The 12,456-nt window shown below is 40.1% G+C and overlaps 1 long non-coding RNA gene across 1 annotated transcript in view; it reads left to right on the top strand.

The window, feature by feature from the left end:
- Window positions 1–11,371, top strand: part of LOC116717762 (uncharacterized) — a 71,248-nt gene extending 59,877 nt beyond the window's left edge. Inside the window, exons 3-4 of the long non-coding RNA XR_004338801.1 lie at window positions 8,315–8,444; window positions 9,835–11,371. This is a non-coding gene — a long non-coding RNA (uncharacterized LOC116717762). The remainder of the gene's footprint in view (window positions 1–8,314; window positions 8,445–9,834) is intronic.
- The last annotated feature ends 1,085 nt before the right edge of the window (window positions 11,372–12,456 follow it).

Here is a 12,456-nt window from a genome sequence, read left to right as displayed (position 1 = left end):
AAAATTTGCTACTTTATGTTGGCGTATCCTGAAAAAGAAGGTCATGCCCTTAAATGCATTTAGGTTATGCAATGATTCATAACATACCAGCAAGTCCACACCTAAATGATATATTTCCTTGGAGTGGCCTAGTCAAAGTCCTGAAGAAAATACAACTAAAATATTGTGGATTGACTTTAAAAAACCCCCCTCTATACCCAACTCATCTTTAAAAATTGAAGTTTGTATTCCCTCATTGCATGATATGAAAATTTGCTTAATGATTTGAATAATTAAGTATAACAACAAAAAAAACATCAAAAACAGGAAATCTTTGAGAGGGCAAATACTTTTTGCATGACAAATGTTAATGAAAACATCATTTTATGCACAATTTTATCACATATAACAAATATTTTTTTATAAAATACAATTTATTTGTTTTCGGATTCCATAATAAAATAACTATTTAGCATACTTGGCTATATTTAGCTATATCAGTGCTGGGTTAAGAGAAACAGTCACAACTAAATCTAACAACACCTTGTAAACATGGCATAGAGAGAGAGAGAGAAAACACAGGGGAACGGTACTGGAGGAAAGAAAAAAAAGAGATTGGAGTAGGAGTGGGTTGAAGAGGTGGCACCCCCCCACCCCCATTTTCTGTGTAAACCTCCTGGATTTTGTCACTGAGCTGCGTTTTCATGCTAAGCTCTGAGCTTGAACCGAAATCCCCTCACTTATCCTCAAAATCCAAGATGAAATACTGTCAGATGTTCTGTGATCCGGGGAATTTGGTGGGGAGACTGAGAAGGGCGAGAGCGGAGAGGCATGAACGACTGAGGGTGAACGGCATGAACGTGTGTGTCGGTGCATGTGGAGGGAGGAAGAACGGGGACGCAGAGAGGGAAGATTTGATGCAATGATTTGTCACAAGCAGAGTGATTGAGTGACTTGTGTTACTTTCTATGCGCAGTGACCAAGGATAGCAAAAAAAAAGAGAAAAAAGGGAATTAACTACACCTGACCTAGCAAAATCTAAGAGAGTTATTTAAAGGGAAACTTGTTATTTTTAAAATTGTGTTTTGTTAAATGCTGAAGACATTCAATATCTTATCTTCTGTACTGTAAGTTTCTCAACATGTTAAATGAGTTGGTTCCGGAGGTTAAAGCTCCATAATAAAGTGGACTTTTATACTTTTGAAGCAACTCCAATCTTAAAAGCAGCACAGTCATCTATCTAGAGGTGATGCTATTTTTCACATTTGCTTTCGGCAGTTATTTACACAGAAGTCATGACTGTTTTTCACATGACAACTGAGATATTAGCGGTAAGCCACCAGTGGTAGCATGGGAAACACATGCTGGTAATGGAATATGTAAAGCACTTCTGGTCAGAGCTGCTGTCTGAAAAGTAAAGGTGCAATATTATTTTGTCTTTAATTTTTCAACAGCCATTCTGAATGAAAATGTGTCACATCAGATCCTGGGGCAGCCGAACTAATTTTCAGTTCCTGTGCTCATCCAAAATATAGCTTTTATTTTGAAAGAAACTGCCGTTCTCACTGAGTAGCTGCATTAGCTTCACTAGACATTAGCCCTTATGCTAAGGCGACGTTAGCATGAAGCGCTGATGTTGCCTTATGCCAAAAAAGAGGGTGATACAGAACAGTACAGTTTACAATACATATAACTGTGGATCTACATTGAACTGCATATTTTCACTCATGCCAAGGTGAGCGTCCATATTCACAGTACTTCATAGGTCTATGTGGAATTTGGTTGGTGTTTTGAATTGTCAATGCAGCACTTTGCATATCAATATGATGTTCAAAATGAACAAAATCAGTTTGGTAATGCAAAATTAGGGATGCTGCATGGCTCAGTGGTAGGGCAGGGACACTGTAAGTTACAGTTCTCAACAGTTCCTGGTTCAATTCGTGGCCCCTGATCATTTGTTGCATGTAGTTCTCTACTTTCAATGTTTTTTTTTTTAATCATCTAGCTACTGTTGAATAAAGGCTACAAGGGGAAAAAAACAACTAATACCAATAATTATCCTACTCGGAGTTTATTATTAAGTACATTTTTAGAAAATCTTAGTTAATCTCTGTCCTTAATCATGACACTAATGTGAACGAATACCTGCCTACCTCTGCTTTACATGTTCCATTCTAAGCACGTGTTTCCCACAGGAAGATCATTGGTGATGCACCGCCTCCAACCTCTAATTCCTGTTTAAATAACCACTGGCTTTTGTGTAAATAACCATACATCGCTAACATGACTGTGGTTGAAAGGTTCATAAAATAGTTCCCGCACAAACTGGTGTGGCATTGTAGAAGACGGAGTTGTTAGCCTCATTCTCTGAGACCGACTAATATGAATTTAGATGCCAAGAAAGTTATCCACCACAGGGAAGATATTAGCTGCTTATAAACCTTTAACAAAACATCATTTCAGAAATGCAGAACAATTTGTGTGTTGTATCAAAATTTGATTAGCAAAAACTGCACATGGCAACAGATAGTATCTGTATGTGTTCCATACAAATGTTTGGGAAATAAAAAAGTGAAATTTTGAAAATGGGGGCTGGGGGGCTGTTCGTTCCTCATCTCTGAATAGCTCTAAGGCACAGGCAGGAAATGAAGTTGTGGCATTTTGTTTTGCATCAGTGCCCCTCTTTATTAGAGAGGAACAGAATCGGCATAGAATAATAATTGGAAAATAGTAACCTTGTTTTCATTATAATTAGCGAGATCACAGAATGCAATAATCCAATTATTTTACTTAAAAGCAAGTTTCCTCATCCATCCCTCCGCTCGCCGGCGCGCTGCGGGACGTGTGGGCCCCCGAACCCAACACGAACCTCCTGTCGCCTCAAAATGGCAAACTCATGTCTCCCCCCTCTCTCCCTCTCTGCCCCCTCACATGTAAACACCAGCATGCTTGAGCGTGCTCCGATGGGCTGAACATACACACGAGCGTCGTTTAAAAAAAGGGCCGCCACGTAAACACATGTGCGCGCAACCTCTGCGACATACAAATAATTGAGCGAGATTTGCTGGTACATTAAGTTTAATGTGTTTGACATACGGGGGGCGGAGGGTGGGTGGGCGGGGGGGAGGGGGGGCAGGGTTGAAAGCATGACGTGGAGTGGCCGGGCGGCGGCTTGCTTCAATCAGGCCACTGCAGGGGCTTCGTTTTACTGCCCCGATGCAAAACGAAAGCCGTCAAAGGTAATTAGCGCCGTTGCAAATGGACGCAGGTCATGGCTCTCAGCGGACTGGTCCTCGGAGGGGTCAGCAGGGGTCAAACCTCCAGTATGGAATGATATAAACAATCATCCACGGGCCATGAACCAATCAATCCCTTTTAACACTAGCCACTTCCTGGTTGGTTGCTTTTAAAGGCTAAAGGTCAGTGTACAAAAAAAAGAAAAAAAAGAAAAGATGACTTAGCCAGTGGGTTTAGGTAGAGAACTGCACATCCTTAATTATACGTTCTGCTTTCCGTAGGTGGGGGATCGATACTCTAATTTATTTAAATCTATTTTCAGAGAGAATTACGCGTGTTATTCCTTTACTTTTCTTTAATTGTCTAATTTTAATACCTCAAAGGCTTACACGATTGATGCTCAGTTAAGATTCTTTTGCAAAACACTCCAAATTCAAAGGAGGAATTTTGATTCTACATAAACATTCTGTTTTTGTTGTTGTATGTAAAAATAAGTGTGTGTTTTCATGCACACTGAATCAGACCACTTCAACATCAACACAAAGTTTGGCAATTAGCTGCCCAGAAAGAAAGAAAGAAAAGAAGGGAGAAAGAAAGAAGGAAAGAAAGGACAAAAAGACAGAGAGAGAGTGGGGAAGTGGAAGGAGGGAGGAGTGGAGGGGGGAGATGGAAACCGACGCTTGAGGAATTGAATTACCGGAGCCTTTTCTCATTATCATTTAGCCGTCTTTTATGGCCCACCAGTAAGAGATGATGTTCCCATGACCCCCGCGCAACACACAGACATATTATTCAATCCTGCCTCGATGAAATTCCTGCAAATAAAACCTTTGTGCCGGGCAACAGCTAATTATTTGACAGATTGGCCCCCTTCTGGCTCAAGTTACAGTGTGGAGTGGCCATGTTTTAGTACACCCCTCTCCTCTCGCCGCCCCCCTCCAACACACCACCAGCACTCACCCAATTTCCCCCTACCCTAGGCCAGAGAGGGGCCACTTTCAGAAAATCCCAGAGGGCCTCATTCTTTTCAGGAGATTATATATTTCACCCCCCACCCCACACACACACACACACCTCCTTCCCCTTCCACCCCCTTCTCTTCCGAACTATCTATCCATCCGAAATCAGGGGAGCGTGGGTGTGTGCGTGTGTGTGTATGCGCAGTGACTGGAGTCATTTCATAGGGTGTCTTTAAACAGAAATATTTAATCTTCCCACGAAAATAAAGTTTGGTGGTGAAAGGAGAGCTCCAAAAAAGAAAACACACCAAACAAGGTCAAATATGTGTTTTGTTACTCTGTATTTACGGCGCTTTGAAGAGTTACTGCACCTATGAATCTAGCGTAGGTTTTGTAATTCCAAATTAGAGAGTGGGAAACATTAAGGGATTACAGTTTTGGGTGGGCATACGCACTTGGCTTTGATTCAGTGCACTAATAACAAGAGTTTGTCATTAGTGCTCGGACATGGACCACCAAGATAAATGCCAACACATGTTTAAATTATCTGGAGAGTAATGGCATTTTCCTTCAGCCCTCTTTCCCTCCCTTGAAGATCCCCCCGTTGACTCGACGACGCTGACATTTTCAGTTATCAGTGCAGGTTTAATCTGTTGCTTATTTAGTACCCATGGGGATTGTATAATTCAAGACGCTAGGAGAGGTTACGCAACCACCACACACACGCACGCCCATACGCCCCCGCACACGCCTGCCCACACACATAAAAAAAAACAAAAAAAAACAAATGGGTTATTTCTATAGTTAGAAATTTCTTTTTGTTAGGATTGAAGTTGAGTAGTTTTAACTGAACACTGGGTCAGAGGTTGGGACCTCAGACTAGAAGGAGTCTCAACATTTTTCATAGGCGGGCATTTTGTAACACAATGACCTGATCAAACATCATTGAACGTTTTCTATAGGATTAAATAGAAGATCATTTGAAAGTAAAATAATGCTGTGTAATAACGGGCATTATTTTACTTCCCAATGAGCAAGCAACCTGATTTTAATGTTTGAAGCTCTATGTAGGCTTAATTTAGACAAGGGTCAATGAGATCTTGATTTGTTGCTTAGATACTTTTATCTCTAAGTTTAGACAACACCAATCTGCCTGGTCTGTCACATATCTAAGCGCAGACTAAAAATTGTAAAAATTGAGAACTTCTGTCAAAAACAAACTCTCCAGAAATACCACAAGTCTAGACTGAAACTCAAAGACAACTTTACTTGATTTAATATTATGAACAGAATTTGTAAACACTAGGCTGGATGTGAAACAAAAACCTCCTGATTTTCTTATAGTGGCACTATGCGTTTGTAAAAACCATGACACTTTTGGTGGGAGCCAAGAGAACTAAAACAGGGAAGCGTCGCCACTGTTTGAGGTCTTTCTACTGCCAGGCTTCTGAAAATATGTATTTCTGGAGGTAAATAAGGAAACGATTTCATAGAATGAAACAAGAAAAAAATGGAAGTTGGATTTGGGTGTATTTGGAAGGTTTGAGGACAGAGTTTCATGTAGAACATAAACTTTACAAGAGACAGTTTCCCTAGAGAAACTGAAATGTGATCCAATGTTGAAAGAATGAGTGAATCCAGTCTGGGCAGATGCTAATGTGAGTTTTTCATTGTGTGATTTTATCATATTCCATGATTTACACACAAAATAAGATTAGCATGTGTAGCATTGTTAGCTTGTTTGACCTTTAAACTTCCAATTGCTGCTGAAACTGTGTAACATGGATTATTACAGAACTAGCTAATATTGTACGGCTTTAGTTTAGCTTATCCTTTCGCCAATTCATAGCACATTCTGTACCTTTACATTGCCGTTTTGCTTTACACAAACCATTTTGTACCCATGTCCAATTACATAGTACTTTATTTTCTTTTAAGTTTTCATAAATTATGAATAATCCAATTATTTTACTTAGAAGCAAGTTTCCTGATCCATCCCTCCGTTCGCCGGCGCGCTGTGGGACGTGTGGGCCCCCGAACCCAACACGAACCTCCTGTCGCCTCAAAATGGCAAACTCATGTCTCCCCTCTCTCTCTCTCTGCCCCCTCACATGTAAACACCACTATAAAAAATAGAGCAAGTCTCACAATTAATTTCATTCAATTGTATTTTATGGTTTAAAAATGTTATATTACACCCTGTTCCCACTTATTTTTGTTCAGATCCCCTCTTGGGGCAAGATTACTCAAATTAAACACCCCATTCAGCTGAGCTTTTTCATGATTTAATAATTGGTTGAAGGTCTGTCACTCCATTTGTAACAAAAAGTAAAATCAGTGTGACATGTCCAACAATAGATGGCACCATTTTGTGCCAGAAAAAGGTGTTAATAGGACCAAAGATGCAAAACAACCAGCATACCTTTAACAAAAATATCAATGCCCATAATGTAGTCAAGCATGCTACTTGTGCATACCATCATTCCTTGTCTTTCTGTCCTTTAAAGTAACCCTCTAGAGCAAGCCGCTGTTAGCTAGCTAATTATCTGGGCTAACTGCAAGCTAAAAAGTTGAAACATTTTCTCCCTCCACTCTCTCAGCTTCCGCCAATTGGTGTCATTACTTTCTTGCTGGGGATCCTGTTGTGGGCCCGAGATGCCTGTCTGCTGTGTTCGCCTGGCATGAACCCAAGCGAGAGGAGCCTGGAGTATTCATTGCTCAACACGGGTGAAGGTCACAGAGTCCAGCCTTCTCGCTCTTCTTCTCCCCAGCGAGTAAACATATGGTCACGGAGCACCTTGAACATGTTTGGGTGACCAGAAACTACTTAGCCCGAGTGGCTGCAGCAAAGGGAAAGGGGTATTAAAGGAGTTTTTGAGGCCGGCCCGCTAAAGAGACAACGAGGAGAAGAAGGGAAATGGGGAGCTAGCAACCTCCAACCCCCCCAAAAAAACATTTGCTCGTTTAAACTGAGTGAAGTCATTCTCTTTGAGAACGACGGTACTCCTCAGACTCCATCACTCGTCTCCCTTTCTTTTTGTCGTTTGGGCCGATATAAGATCATAAGGCGCAATATCGTTGCCCTGTTTTTTTGTGTGTGTTTTTGAAACAGCCAAACCTCGTCTAATCGCTTCCACGTTTCCTCAGTGTTAAGCTCATTAGTGGGTGACCTAAAGGCATGTATGAAAAGACACCACCCTCACCCCTCCTCCCAAAAATAAAACAACAAAAAACAAACAAACAAAAAAAAAAAACCTTGGATAATGGATGCTTGCTGTTTTGAGACTGTAAAAATAAACAGGTCTGCGGTTTATATAATGAATATCAGTCTAGAGTGCGAGTTTATCACAATCTCCCAGCTAATAACCTGCGCTGTGCACTAGGCGCTCGCACACTCGTATAAATACAGTGTGAGTGTTTGAGCAACGCCTTTGGTCAAGCCCGTGTGTCATGGCAGGCGTGTGGGTGTGTGTGTGTGTGTGCGTGTGTGTATTTATCTCCGGCCTGACCGAGACCGAGGAAGCGGCAGGGGAGTGTTGAAGATGTTGAATTGCTATCAGACTTTGTGAATGAAGGGAAGGTGGGGTGTGTTAGTGGTGGCAGGGAGGAGGTGGGGGGGAGGTCAGCATGTCTGTGGTGCCTGAACGTCCGGCCCAGGTGGCGACTGGAGGACCGACTTCATTAGGCCTGAAGAGGAAACAAAGGAAGATGCATCGTAAAAAAGTGCCATCCCTCATCTGCGAGGCCACCGCCTGACACATTAGGAATCTGTATGCTCAATTAACCACTGGCAGGCTCATTTTTCCTCCCTCCCTCTCTCCTTTTCTCTCCCTCTTTCTCACTCCCTCCCTGCCCCTAGCTCCTGATCAAACAGAGCAAGCGAGAGCGAGAGCGATCACGCCGGACCAAGACGAGACTTTTATCCGCGGGCGAGTTTATGAAGCGTGCTCATATTTTAGCGCCGCACGGTTTTGTCGTTCAAAACCTCACGGCCTCATCTCGTGGGTGGAAGCGGAAATTGTCATTTCCTGTGACTAAGCATATTTTATTTGCTGCTATAATAATAAAAAAAGGGGGGGAAAAAAAATCAATTTTAATTTCCATATGAATTCCACAATGACCTCCGTCTTTTGTTACAGGGGGAAGATGGAAATCGGACGTCCGTGGGGAGAAGAAATTGCATGCCAACAGCACGTCGTTGGTGGAGTCCTTTTATTTTTTTTTTTTATGGGAGGCGTGTTTTAAGGAGCTCTGTTTCGTCCTCATGTGGTAGGCAATCTACTTAGGATGGCTGAAATTTCTGTTCTGCAAACACGACACACAAAAGTAACACAGGGAAAACTTTTCCTAGCAGGTTTACAATTGTATTAACCTCAAAGAAAAAAAGAAACTTAAAATAAATGTTTTCTCTAAAAAAAAAAACTTGAAATATTAAGTTAAAAAAGTGGAAGCTTAAGAATTTGTGTATTGATTTGCTAGCCCATATTAGAAGTCAAGTGAAGTCAGTTTGTGCAGAATTTCAGCAACATGTCAGTTTAAAGTTCATTGCACCATACAAACATAATGCAGCAACCAATTACAGAACAAGCAAGAAACATTGAATTTTGTCAAATGCCAACAAAATCATCAAGCACATATACATCTAATGTGTTTATTATTGTTTCAGTTATTAATCAAAAGGAAACTCTAAACAGTTGGAGGTTTTAGCCTGGATTTGACTCAGTGTTCCAGCAGTTTTGCAGTTTTCTGGAAGCGTTTTCCAAATTAGTGGAGCATAAAAATTTTAATCTGCTGCATATACAGCTCTGGAAAAAAAAAAGAGACCACTGTATTGAACCCCGTTGAAAACCTCCTGGTTGTTCCACCAAATATTGATTTCTGAACTTTTCTTGAGTTAAAACATTAATATTGTTGTTTCTAAATGAATATAAACTTGTTTTCTTTGCATTATTTGAGGTCTGAGAGGACTGCATCACTTTTATTATTTTGACCATTTCTCATTTTCTGCAAATAAATCCAAACTTTTTGCTTGGAATATCAGAAACATGTCGTCAAAGAACAATATTCACTTTACTCAAACATATACACATAGAGAGTAAAATCAGAGAAACTGATCATTTTAAGTGGTGCCTTAATTTTTTTCAGAGCTGTATGTTTGCTTGTTTTTTTTTTTTTAAACTTACTTCCCAGCATTTACATATGAGCACTTCAGCAGTTTTGCTTCAGTCAAACCTGCCTCTTTGTATAATTTGTTCTGTTCTGTGTTTACATGTGAGCATGTGTTCAGGAGGAAGTATCAAACATACATTATGTTACACCTCAGTGAAACTGAATGGCAATTAAAGAGTCTTCATCTTCCCATGAACCTATTGTGTTAAAAGGGAAAAAAAAGATAAATGGTACCTGGCTGAGTCCACTCTTGGGGGTGTGTGTGTGTGTGTGTGTGTGGGGTCTGTCACCGTGATACGCATCAGCCTTTGATTAACGAGTTGAGATGAACAGTCTTTAAAATTCACAGAGGTCACGACTTAGGAGGCATCCATATGACACTTCACTGCACTTCACAAGACCAAGAGTATTTTTTCCCCTCATCTGACCCATTATACATCTCTCTCTCTCTCTCTCCCTCATGTTGCCTCTTTCTGCCTCTCTTTTAAAGGTCCGTCCCAAGGATGAAAAATGGCGCGCAGCTGGCTGAGTACTTCCTTCCCCTTGTTGGGGTCAGCAGTTCACCGTGCTGATAGAGACCCTCACACCTTCTTTATTAGGAGCTCCTCTACACTCAGACAAGTTGTTATTCTGCATCACTGGACAGCCGTCAGCACTGCCTTTGTCTAGGTTATCTCTGATTACATGACTTCATCTTTGCATGAAGAGGAGACTAAGAAAACCTTTGCAACACCTTTTCTTTTTCAAATTAATCATACTGTTAACCTTTGCTCCATCAGAAAGATTTTGTTATTTGGGGAATAAATATTTACTTGAAATCTGAACAAGAACAGGGACATCTAGATGTGTGAATTTAAGAAACAGCAATATTTGCTTTACAGATTTGTTTCTCCCCATCAAAGGAAACTTAGCATTAATTTTCTTACCCAGAAATCTTTGATAGGTAACAGTGGCCAACTTTGACTTAGTTGGCCACCGTTTCCTACTAAGTGGAAAAACCCTTTTAAAACAGTTTCCAACCAGTATCTAGACGTCTTCTCCATGTGTCCGAGTGATTTGTGTAGGCAAAAAATAAATTGAGGTCAATGTTGTCCCACCTGTACTATGCCTCTGAGCTGCCAAGTAAGCCAGTCGAGGTTTAAATCATTTAAGCGAAATTAAGTCACAATATGTTTCCAATTTCAGTTCTGTGTTATGAATATAATAAAAAAAGGTTTTTCATTTAATTGTCTTTTGAAATTGACTAAACTCACATGTTCTAATACCTTCTTTTGGACATTTTTTACTTATTTTTGACACGTTATAAAGACACCTGTAGATGTCCAACATCAGGTTTCAAGATGCCATTGCATGTCAAAGTTATATTGGCTTAGGACATTCCATAGATTGTAAATATTTGCTAGTCACCATTCACAGATAGAAGAAACTGAGTGACATTCAACTCTTAATCTTTAGTGTTTTGCATGACATCAAACCATCTGCAGCTGTAACAACTTAAAATTTTCTATGAAGGCTTTCTGTAATTTTTAGAAGTGTGTTTTTATTTGTTTTGAACAATTATCCACAAGAGCTTGCAGTCTCCACTAATTCATTCCAAATCATGATCTTTTTGGTTGAGGTCAAGACCGTCTGGTTCTTTCACACCAAACTCGCTCATCCGTGTCTTTGTGGATCTTTTGTTTGTTCCACTGAAAAGTTGTGCCTCAGGATCCACTAAGACTCACCAAGACTGTGACTTCATGTCTTAGTTGACAAATCCTTTCCACTTCCCTATGATACCACTAAAAGCTGACTACGGAACGATTTGTAGGCAGAAAATTTCACAGCTGGACTGGCTGCTTAGGTGGCATTTCATCACAATACACCAGGCTGTATAAATAGTCTAGTAGGATTGGAATAGTGATAATAAAGGCGTCCAAAGTTTGTAGTTTCTTGTGGTGGACTGCAGTCCTTCCTCTGTTCACCGATAAATAAGATAAGACTCATGAGAGTCAGAGTCTGAATTTGTAAAATAAAAATCGCAACCTCGACTTGTATAATATTTTCCAGTAAGAACTGTATCACCCAACTGACTTGCAAAACATGGTGGAAAAAGTAAGTGAAACTTTAGTTTCAGTGTGTTCATGCAGGTGTATTATGATGAGGAATGCACAGTATTAGGTTTTTGGTCGATATCCGGTATGCCGATATACTAACTCATTTGGCTGATAACCGATACCAAATTTTTCCCATACTTATTGAAACTATATGGCTTTCTCTGCTGTGGAATTAAAATACTGCATTATCTTTGACGACTTAGCCTGCTACCAAATGCTAAAAAAGAGGTTGAAAATGATGCAACACTTTCAATTTGCGTTATGTTTAATGTCAAATTTATTCATGACATCTGACGTGCTGTGCTGCAGGCATCATTGTCACTTGTTTGTCACATAAAAAAAACACATTTTATATAGGTGAGTTATTTTTAAGAAATGGCCGATGTCCGATATAAAATTTTACAGCCAATATTGGCCGATACTGATACCATGCCGGTAATATTGTGCATTTATGATACACACGTCTACACAAAAATTATCTCAACTTTAAACTCATTTAGACACGTTTTAATCCAAACAAGTTTGGTGGGTTCGGAAATATTTAGATCCTATAAATACTTCTGTAATGAAGTACTTATCTTTTTGCTAAATACTTATTCTCTTAAGGTGACAAGGGATGAGGGGCAAATCCCAGTTTACCAAGAATCGTTTTGGCTAATCGAACACAACATTTTCCTGTTCATCATTTGATCAATTAGTTGCATCTTTTCAACATAATGAAAGTTGCTTACAAACTTGCTGCCTTCAATTAATGTTCAAAATTCTACATAGTCAATTTTTGAATCATTTGTCAATCTGACAAATGATTCAGAATTACATTTAACAGACTTAACATGGGCCCTGACTATGCGATGGTAGGTAATGTGTTGACAATAAAGACAGACTGCCTTGCTAGTTTTGGTCCGACACACTGTTAATCGACATTTCTAGGACGAGATTCATTAAAGCTTCTGCTTTATAAACCCGTTGCTGTCCCCTGTGTTGGCTGTCGAGCAGAAGGAACTGACAACAGAGGG

The sequence above is a fragment of the Xiphophorus hellerii genome, chromosome 3, assembly GCF_003331165.1.
Source record: "Xiphophorus hellerii strain 12219 chromosome 3, Xiphophorus_hellerii-4.1, whole genome shotgun sequence".
In the NCBI taxonomy this organism is placed as follows: domain Eukaryota; kingdom Metazoa; phylum Chordata; class Actinopteri; order Cyprinodontiformes; family Poeciliidae; genus Xiphophorus; species Xiphophorus hellerii.
This window is presented reverse-complemented; position numbering and strand designations above follow the sequence as displayed.